Below are 9004 nucleotides of genomic sequence, written 5' to 3' on the forward strand. Positions count from 1 at the left end.
TCTTCATAAATCAAGCAAATTAAGGCAATACCCTGCAGATCTAAAAATTACTTACCGTAAGACAATGAAGGTGAAAGACTATTCTGACTATTCTGCAATGCTTCACTTTTGCTTAGTTTAGTTGAGTAAAGCTGCTCTTGAGAAGACACATTAATCACTACTTCCCCTTTCAGATGTGTGTGATTTCTATGCACCATCTGTCTGCATCATACCCACTTTTACTCCTGATTTGAATTATATTAGCATCTATTATGTTGAAAGTGTTTTTTGCAAGTCCTGAAAAGCCCTGCTAACTTTATATGAACATACTCTATTGCGTCTTTGAGGATAAATGCCATCAATCAACAAAGTGAATCGGTGGCATTGGACTATGTTTCACATATACAGCTCTAGAAATTATTTATATTTGAAGCCTTGAAACATGGATAAAACCTTTACCCTGCACGTAAGGGGCAAAAGCAGCTTGATTCCAAGCTTTATTTAAGATTCCAAGCTTTATTTAAGATTCCAATCTTTAATTAAGATTATTTATCTGCCACATTGAGTTTGTTCATCCTGATGTTCTCTTACTAAAATTGTCTTCTGAGATACACTGGGTGGTGTGAACCCACATCATCAGGCATGAATTCCACAGGCTGAAGAAAATCAATTTGAATTGTCAAAAAATGAAGGTAGTGCAGAAGGCCAATATATTGCCAGTTGTTCCACAACTCTGGGGTCTCCAAGAGGATTTAAAAAACAAACAAGAAATTGGTTTGTAAATTGTAACAAGCTTTTGAGCTTCATGACTGCCCTATTTTTTATCATGGGACATAGAAGAGCTCAGAAAAATGGAGAATGAAATTTTCTTTGCACTGCAATAGTCAGTAATCGCAGCATAGTGAAAGAGAGAAGAGGAGGGAAATAACAGGTTTTACAGTCTTGCCGCCATGACAATGTCAGCTCTGTAATATCAGATTTTGTATAGGGAGATCTGGCTATCAACTGTATAAGAATTGACTACTCTATCTACCAGCTCTACTCTGGGAAGAGTAATTATCTGCAAAACTTTTTAGTTGTGTTTTCAATCATTGTGATTATTCTGCTCGTGCTTTCTCTTTTGCTATCCATTAGTCTGATAACTCCTTATGACTCTTTCTGTAAGAATCTGTAGCAAATACTAGTATTTGGAAAGTTCTCCAGGTTAATGGCCTTTTGTTCTCCAGTTTAATAAAATAACACATGGAAGTAATACTTCATTTTATAAGACAAATTTAAAAATGTAGTCATAATTGCAAATTAAATTATCCTAATAGCCATCTGAATAAAACACCTTAGATATCACTCTGCATAGTTCTCCTGTTATCATTCCCTTTAGACTTCTGTGGACTCTGGAGAAACCACCCCAATGCACTTAGCCCAACCAATGTCCAAGTCCAGTGGCAGCAGGAGATGGCATTTAGGGACAGCATGGGAGCTGGTCAATTTATACAGTCCCTTCCCCACAGACTCCCCAAGTATCCACAGTTGTTATTTCCTGCCTCATACCCTTGGTATTAGTTTATGGAGCTGTTGTGCATGGGTTTCTGTAATCCTTTTTCGAAACTGCTGACAGCTGCTTTTCATGGCAGCAAGTTCCAAATGTTCACCACTTGCTGCTCAAATAAGAACTCTTTCATCTAGTTTAAACAGATCTTCAAGTAATTTCACTGGCTGCCTCTAGTTCTGTTATAATGGGATTTAGAATAAAACAGAATAGGCTGTTTCAGTTGGAAGGGACCTACAAAAATCATCTAGTCTAACTGCTTGACCCCTTCAGGGCTGACCAAATGTTGAAGTGTGTAACTGAGGGTGTTTCCAAATGCCTCTTAAACACTGACAGGCTTGAGGCATCAACCACCCCTCTAGGAAGTCTGTTCCAACGTTTGACCACCCTTTTTGTAAAGAAATGTTTCCTAATGTCCATTCTGAATCTCCCCTAACTGGATGAATAATGGCTCTGCAACCATCTTATCCACCACCATAAAGGTTAAACATATACCTTTCAGCCTTTAAGAGACCCCATCTTCTCTTCAGTTTCTGCTTATAATCCTCCAAAACTCTCAGATAAATCCCACCCTGTACTGGTCACTAATTAACATCTAATTTATTTGGTCTAGTAGTTCTTATGCATGTGATTTAGCCCCTCAATGTATCTGAGAATACATTGACTGTGAGAATATCCCCAGTACCATCAGCATCCTCTAAATTAGGCTTGTAGTCCTGGCACAGAAACACTTGTAAATTTTGCCTTTGCTCCACTCCTTGATTCCACAGAAAGGGTGGTATTCTTCACAGAAAGTGTGAATAGATATTGGAATGGACTGCCCAGGGAGGTGGTGGAGTCACCATCCCTGGAGGTGTTTAAGGAAAGACTGGACATGGCACTTAGTGCCATGGTCTAGCTGGCATGGTGGTATTGAGTCGTAGATTGGACTTGATGATCTCAAAGGTCTTTTCCAACCTGATTGTTTCTGTGTGATTCTGTGATTCTGTGTTTGACATTGCACATGCCAGTCAGCCAACCTGGCTAGCAACCTGGTTCGTCTACTCTATTGTGATTGCGATATTTATGCCCTCCTGGCCTTTCAGAGACACATTGAATATTAACCACATCCTCTCAGGGGACTCATCATTCTGAACCAGGTGCTCCTATGTTCCTGTTGTCTTTCACCTAGCTCCTAGCATAAAACTCTACAGCCTTTTTTTTCAGTGCCAGCACACTGGCTCCATTCTTGTTAAAGTGTGGTCTTAATAGGATCATTGTTAATAATAATAAATCTATTGTTTTTGAAGTGTTGCTGCAAAAGCTACATGTGTTCTTCCGGTGTTATTCACCTCTCCCTGACAACAAGGGTCATGCATACTCTCAAGGTGTCAGAGGCCTGTAACCACCCCTCCCAAAACATATGAGTTATGTTGTGCTGGAAAATAACGAAGCTTTGTTTGAACCTTTAGCTTTCCTTTATTAAAAACATACCACTGAAGCAGCATTTTTAGTTTTGTTTGACCATTTTATTCTTAACAGAATCTGGCTTTAAATAACTTCTGGTTATAGTTTCTCCTTTCCTAGTAATTCTTTATCTAATTTTAGTTTGCTTATCCTCATATTCCTAAAATATTTATTTCAATAAATGTTGTCACACTTATTCGTCTGGCATATAAATTTTGTTGCTCTCTGAATATTCAACAAGTTAAGATACAAAATTTTTTTTATGCTGCAGGGAAAATGAAATTTAAAAAAAGAACATTACATTTGGAGAATATTCAAGGATACTTGGGGAATATTAGAGAAAATTCTGTGTTTTGGGCAGCTTGCTGAATTTTTTGCTTTCTCAGTGCCTAACTACATACATATATTCTGGTTGATCCAGTGTGGCTTCCAGACCCATTAATCTCTCTGATGGTTTCTCTCCCTAGTGCTTAACCCAGTGTGTCTCCAGCAAAGTGTTCCAGCCCTGAACGATCTAGCCTATTTTCTTATCCAGCAAATCTTGTAAAGGTCAAAAGTTGGTTCAGGATCTAAGTGATATTCCAGGTGGGCCTGCTGGGTGTTTGCTTGATAATCAGTGCTTGGAGCTGTTGCAGCTTGCAGTTGTTTCTTCCTCCAGCTAGGCTTCTGTCTTCCTGAGTAGATTTGGCTCTGATTCCTGATCAAATCCCAAATCCTTGCTCTTGAGCTGTCTTTACTGCTGACTTCTGAGGTAGTTGTCATGGTCTGCATCGTCATGCTTCATGACAAGTCTTACGTGTGAAGCAGCATGGTAAGTACTGTTGGAGGGAAGGGAATTGTCTGCTAGTGAATGCACAGTGGCTGGTGCCTTCTCAAGATGAGAGGCCGCTAGGCAGATGAATAATCATTGCAATACATTGTTTAGAGTTTTCTGCACGGAAAAAAACCTAAGCTATTTTCAAATGTTTGGGGTTTTCTCCATTATTGGGGAAAATTTTATTATAAGTGCTTTACCTTCTCTTAGCCTGTTGCTAAGGTTCCAGTCTTATGGACTGCTGGTAGGCAACAATCTTCCGTAAGTTTTATGAGTCTGCTCACAAAGTTAAACAACTAAGTTACCAGTATGAACATCAATAAATGATTTTGTACTACCCACACTATGGACTTTACCCAAATTCATAGAACTAAAATAATGTGCAGTGGTTAAGGCCAGATAATCCAGCTATTCAGGATTATACTTCAAAAAAAATCAAGAAAACTAGATAAAGTTTAAGAAAAGTCTTCAGAAGCATCACAAGCTCTAAAGGGAAGAACATTGTTTTTATAGTAAGGTTAACCTGATGTCTCCCACTGTGATTTAAAAATAAAAAAATCAAGGGATGATAAATTTTCTATTAGCAAATTAACAACTCTTACAGTTATTAAATTAAGGCATTACATGTTTATAGTATCTTGAGAGCCATATTTTTTATATCCTATATGATTAGATTTTATGCAAAATCTCTTCTTCCTCTTTCATGCTTAGCAAGAAAAATTATCAGGAACAGAGGGAGGAAAAACCTGGTCAGAAACTTTTGTCATGATTTTTAAGGGCATTTAAGTGTATGTGCTTTATCCACATCTACTTTACCACTTTCTATAAGAACCATTGTTGTTGTTTGTTTTCAGCCAATAATGAACAAACTTCAAGAGTTTAAGAGTTTAAGTACAGTGTGCAAAGCCCTAGCATTCAATATGCATTCATAATTATTCCTGTTTTGACTGGGCATGCTATTTTTCTAGGTTGAGAAAAAGTTAATTAGGGAAGACTTTTTTAATAACTTCATGTGATTTGTGTTTTTAAAGGATATCTGCAACTGTCCATATTTCTTGTGTATATGTATATGATAATTTGATAAAGCTCTGGATTATTTCCTCACTGCAAGAAAAATTTGTTGCTCAGAGAAAGTCAGAGGTATGATAATTCAATCAAAATTATCCCCAAATATAGTGATATTGTTGCCCGTAACCAAAAAAACACAAACCAACAGAGTGCCGGTTTATGCGGTGCTTTATTCGGGGCCCCGGGAACCTGAGGACTAGCGTCCCAAGTCAGGATTCCGAAGACCCTCATTCTCAGTTCAGCTTTTATACACAAACAAGTTTACGTGCAGTTTCCACAGCAAACCAGTTACAGTTTCCACAGCAAACCAGGTACAGTTACAAACAAGCTCATACTTCATACTGATAACAATTAATAATCATCTACTCTAATCATAAATCTGCTTATGTTGTCTTACTCCTAGAAACTGTTTAACAGACCCTTACCACATCCTAGGTAACAAATCATTATATACATGCTTGACTAAATCCTTTGATTATTGTTCCCACTTCTTCAGTACATTCCACTCTCACAAACAAGGTTGCTAACTTACTACTTTGGAGTGTTGCTTTCTAGGCCTACTCTCCTACTAAGCCTTAGCCATTCTACTACCAATTGCTAAACTTCAGTTATTTTGCAACAATATGAAGCGAAATCCGGAGCTAGTCAAATAAAGCAAAATCCAATAAAAATCTCAGCTCTCTGCATGCATAAATATTTATGACAAAGGCAATGATTTATACTGTTTCTTTGTAATCTTACATAAAGGGATTTTTTTCTCTGATTCTCCTGTTCACATAGTTAATATTTCATCTTGCAGTATTACTTATTCCTACTTTAGTAATTAGATATAAAATATTACACTGTAGGACATGATAAATTACTTGTCAATACATTTTGTGCTTGGTATTTATGACTTTGGTAAGAGGTTTATAATTTTAGTTAGCCTGACCATTTGTGAACTATTTAAAGAACTTCTCCTAGAGTCCAGAAATACATGAAATATTGCTGTTATACTCACTGTTATTTATGAAATCTTATGGCTTTAGATATCTTAAATTGTATTTTCAGCAATTATGATAGGTAGATATCAAAAATGTAGGGATTACAGCTTAACAGGTGCTAGATAATACCATGCTTGAGTTCTGTAAATAACCCAAGGAGTATATTCATGTCTAATTGTCTACACTCCAGAGCACAACAGCTGCCACTTGTAGCAGATGTATCATCTGACTGGCGATATTCTGCAATGTGTCGACAGGGTTTTCTGGTGCAGCTGATTATATATGATTGTATTTGGCATAGCTGCATACCCTTAATAGACACTTTTATCATTGTTCACTGAACATTGGAATACTTTAGTCAGCCGTTTGTTGTGTCAGCTATAACGGACTATCAGCCAAAAATTTTCATTAAGTTCATTGTTTACTGGACTACGTAAAATGAATCATTGACCTTAATGAACTAGTGTTCGTGAACACATGTCAAAAATACACTACAATGGGTGGAAACAACAGCCTTGGCAATAAGTCTGTACAGAGAATGGAGACTCTTCTAGTCTTAATGGGTAATTGCACTACCATTGGTCCGGCAAATAATTAGGTGATAGTTCTAGGAAAGGGGGCCCCCTGGTGGTCTAGTGGTTAGGATGCAGCACTCTGGGTTCGATTCATGGTCAGGGAACCCCTCCGGGCAGATGGAGCTCATCAGCCCTGTAAGGCCATCCATCTAAGAGGTCACTCTAAACAAACCTACGTCCTGAGGACCTCGCTGCCACTGTCCAAGCTTGCTTGACCCCGGCAGTTGAACCTTAGGATTAAAGGGTGGGCTCAGTTCAGCGCACACTGTGTCTCACCTAAAAAATCCACTGCGCAGGCTCGAAGGGTAAAGACCTTTCCCAAATCTTCGTTCACAAAGACTGGCCATACTTTATACTTAGTTCTAGGAAACTGCAGTGCTGCTATGTGTGCAGATTTGTATATAAATGTGTCATTCCTACGAAGATCTTTGCAGTATAACTATGTTTGACAGACTTATTTCCCAGGTCTTTTGCATGGCATTATTGAGAGAGAGGGACAGAGAGAGGAAAGAAGAAAAAAAGGAAAAAAAAAAAAAGAAAAAAGAAAAAAATTTTAGCATCAAGTCTAACTTTGTTACTGGTATACACTTTAAAAGTGTATTTTATACCCAAGAAAACAAAGACCCCTTGAAGCTACACAGAGCATTGACTAAGTTAATGAATAAAGAGTGCTAGGATCCAAAGTTTTCCAGAATATCAGTCTGAATGAAGCTTGGGAGTGGCAGGGGAAAAAAAATAAAATTATCAACAGCTTTGAGATTTGTAAGAGTAAGTTCATATATTTTTCTCGTATGTCTTTATCCATATTCTTGATTTGCCTGAAAACTTAATCACCAATCATTTTTGGATGAATTATTAGAAAACATGTAATCACTTCTCTAACATTAGCCTGACTTTTTCCCCCCCCTCTCCATCCTTCTTCATTGTCTATTTTTCTTTCAAAGCAGAGATTTCACTTTTAATTAATGTAACTAATTCATATAGCTACTCACACTAGGTTTTCTTGATTTCTTCTTGTTTTTTATGCCAGAACTCCGTCCTTAAAATCAATATAATAGAGAGGGCCTACAATATTAACTCCTAGTAACTTAATAAGGAAGGAGTTCTATTCAAGGAAGCTGCTATGAAACAAAATGCCTGTAGTGGACTGGAAATTTAGATTAACCACTCTCAAACTATTCAATACCTCTCTTACAGTTTTCAGAATCCAGGGAGCAGCTTTCAGCCATTACACCTTCACAAGGTGTAAACTGTATGGGTATATTTAGTTCTATTGACTTAATGAGTGGAAGAAAAAAATAAAATAGATCCACGACAGTTGTTTTTTTTCCTCTAAAAATAACACAGTAAAAGTTTTGAAAGGGAAAATATCAAATGACTTTTAGTTGATGAGGTCAAAGCAGTCTGAATTAAGAAATAATTGAATTATCATATTTGATACCAGAGTAATTTGGGAAAACTGATTTTGAAATCCATGGTAGATAAGAGTAAGGTAATTGTTTGCAGCTTCTTCTGATAGGTGTCCAGGACATATCTCATGTCATGCAGAGTGTAGTTTTCTAGATTTTTTTGTAGATTCCCAGAGGCAGATTGAGGCGTAGTCTTAGAATAAATAAATTTGACGTTCTTAGCTGTAATGGGACTTCAAGCCATATCAATCAAAAAAATGTGTCACTCAGGGCATTAGACAAAAGAGTGTGTGATACCTGACATGACTGGATGTCTACAATTCCAATAGCTAGGAACTCTTAATATGTTTTAATAGCCTAATGTCCTGTTGTGGCAGAAATACTGTGGTAGAAATACTACTGCACTAAGCTTTTAATATTATGGATAGACAAGAAAATATGCTCATTCTCTGTTCTGTACATTAGGCAACATGTTTCTGTGTAAAAATGCGTATTCTTCATTTCTGAAATGACTTCCATGTAAGACGTGTAAGCCATGATAACTTTGAACAGAATCATCTATTTAAAAGAAAATAGTTGGTTTTTAATGTTAGACTCAACTGCTGTAAAAATATGCAATGCCAGACACGGTCAAAGTTTGTCTGCCTTGTATGTCATTTGCACTGGCAGGAAGCCACCACAATGATGCATTTAAAACTGTAGAAATACAAGGTGAACAGTACAGCCTGAGCATTGATCTTACCTTTTATGACTATGTATTTGATTTTCCCCCACAGTCAATACTTGGTGCAAGTAAATACTTGGTGCAAGTAAATACTTGGTGCAAATATGAATTAGCTCTGCATCCAAATGTGTGGGTTTTAAGCTCTGCATCAGTATGCACATTTTGATGATATAAATCTATCATGGGCATTGTTTGACAAGGAGTAGCACTGAAAATCTCTCTCTACCTTTTTTTAATGCACCAGTGTTCTTTTCCTACTGTATACATTATCTTCTGTGAAAGCTTTGATGATAACCTCTGTATTAGTGTCTCCTCAAACTCCAGCTTTGCCTCAGGCCTTTCCATCTTTGTGTTAATGTATAGTTGATAACATAAATTTAGGGAAATAGAATTTCTTATCATGAGTGTTCACCTTACTATTTGTCTTTTCCTGCCATTATTTAGCATTACCTTTCTTTAG

Source organism: Pipra filicauda, unplaced genomic scaffold (assembly GCF_003945595.2).
Source record: "Pipra filicauda isolate LSUMZ 115617 unplaced genomic scaffold, ASM394559v2 scaffold140_size2443280_pilon, whole genome shotgun sequence".
NCBI lineage: Eukaryota > Metazoa > Chordata > Aves > Passeriformes > Pipridae > Pipra > Pipra filicauda.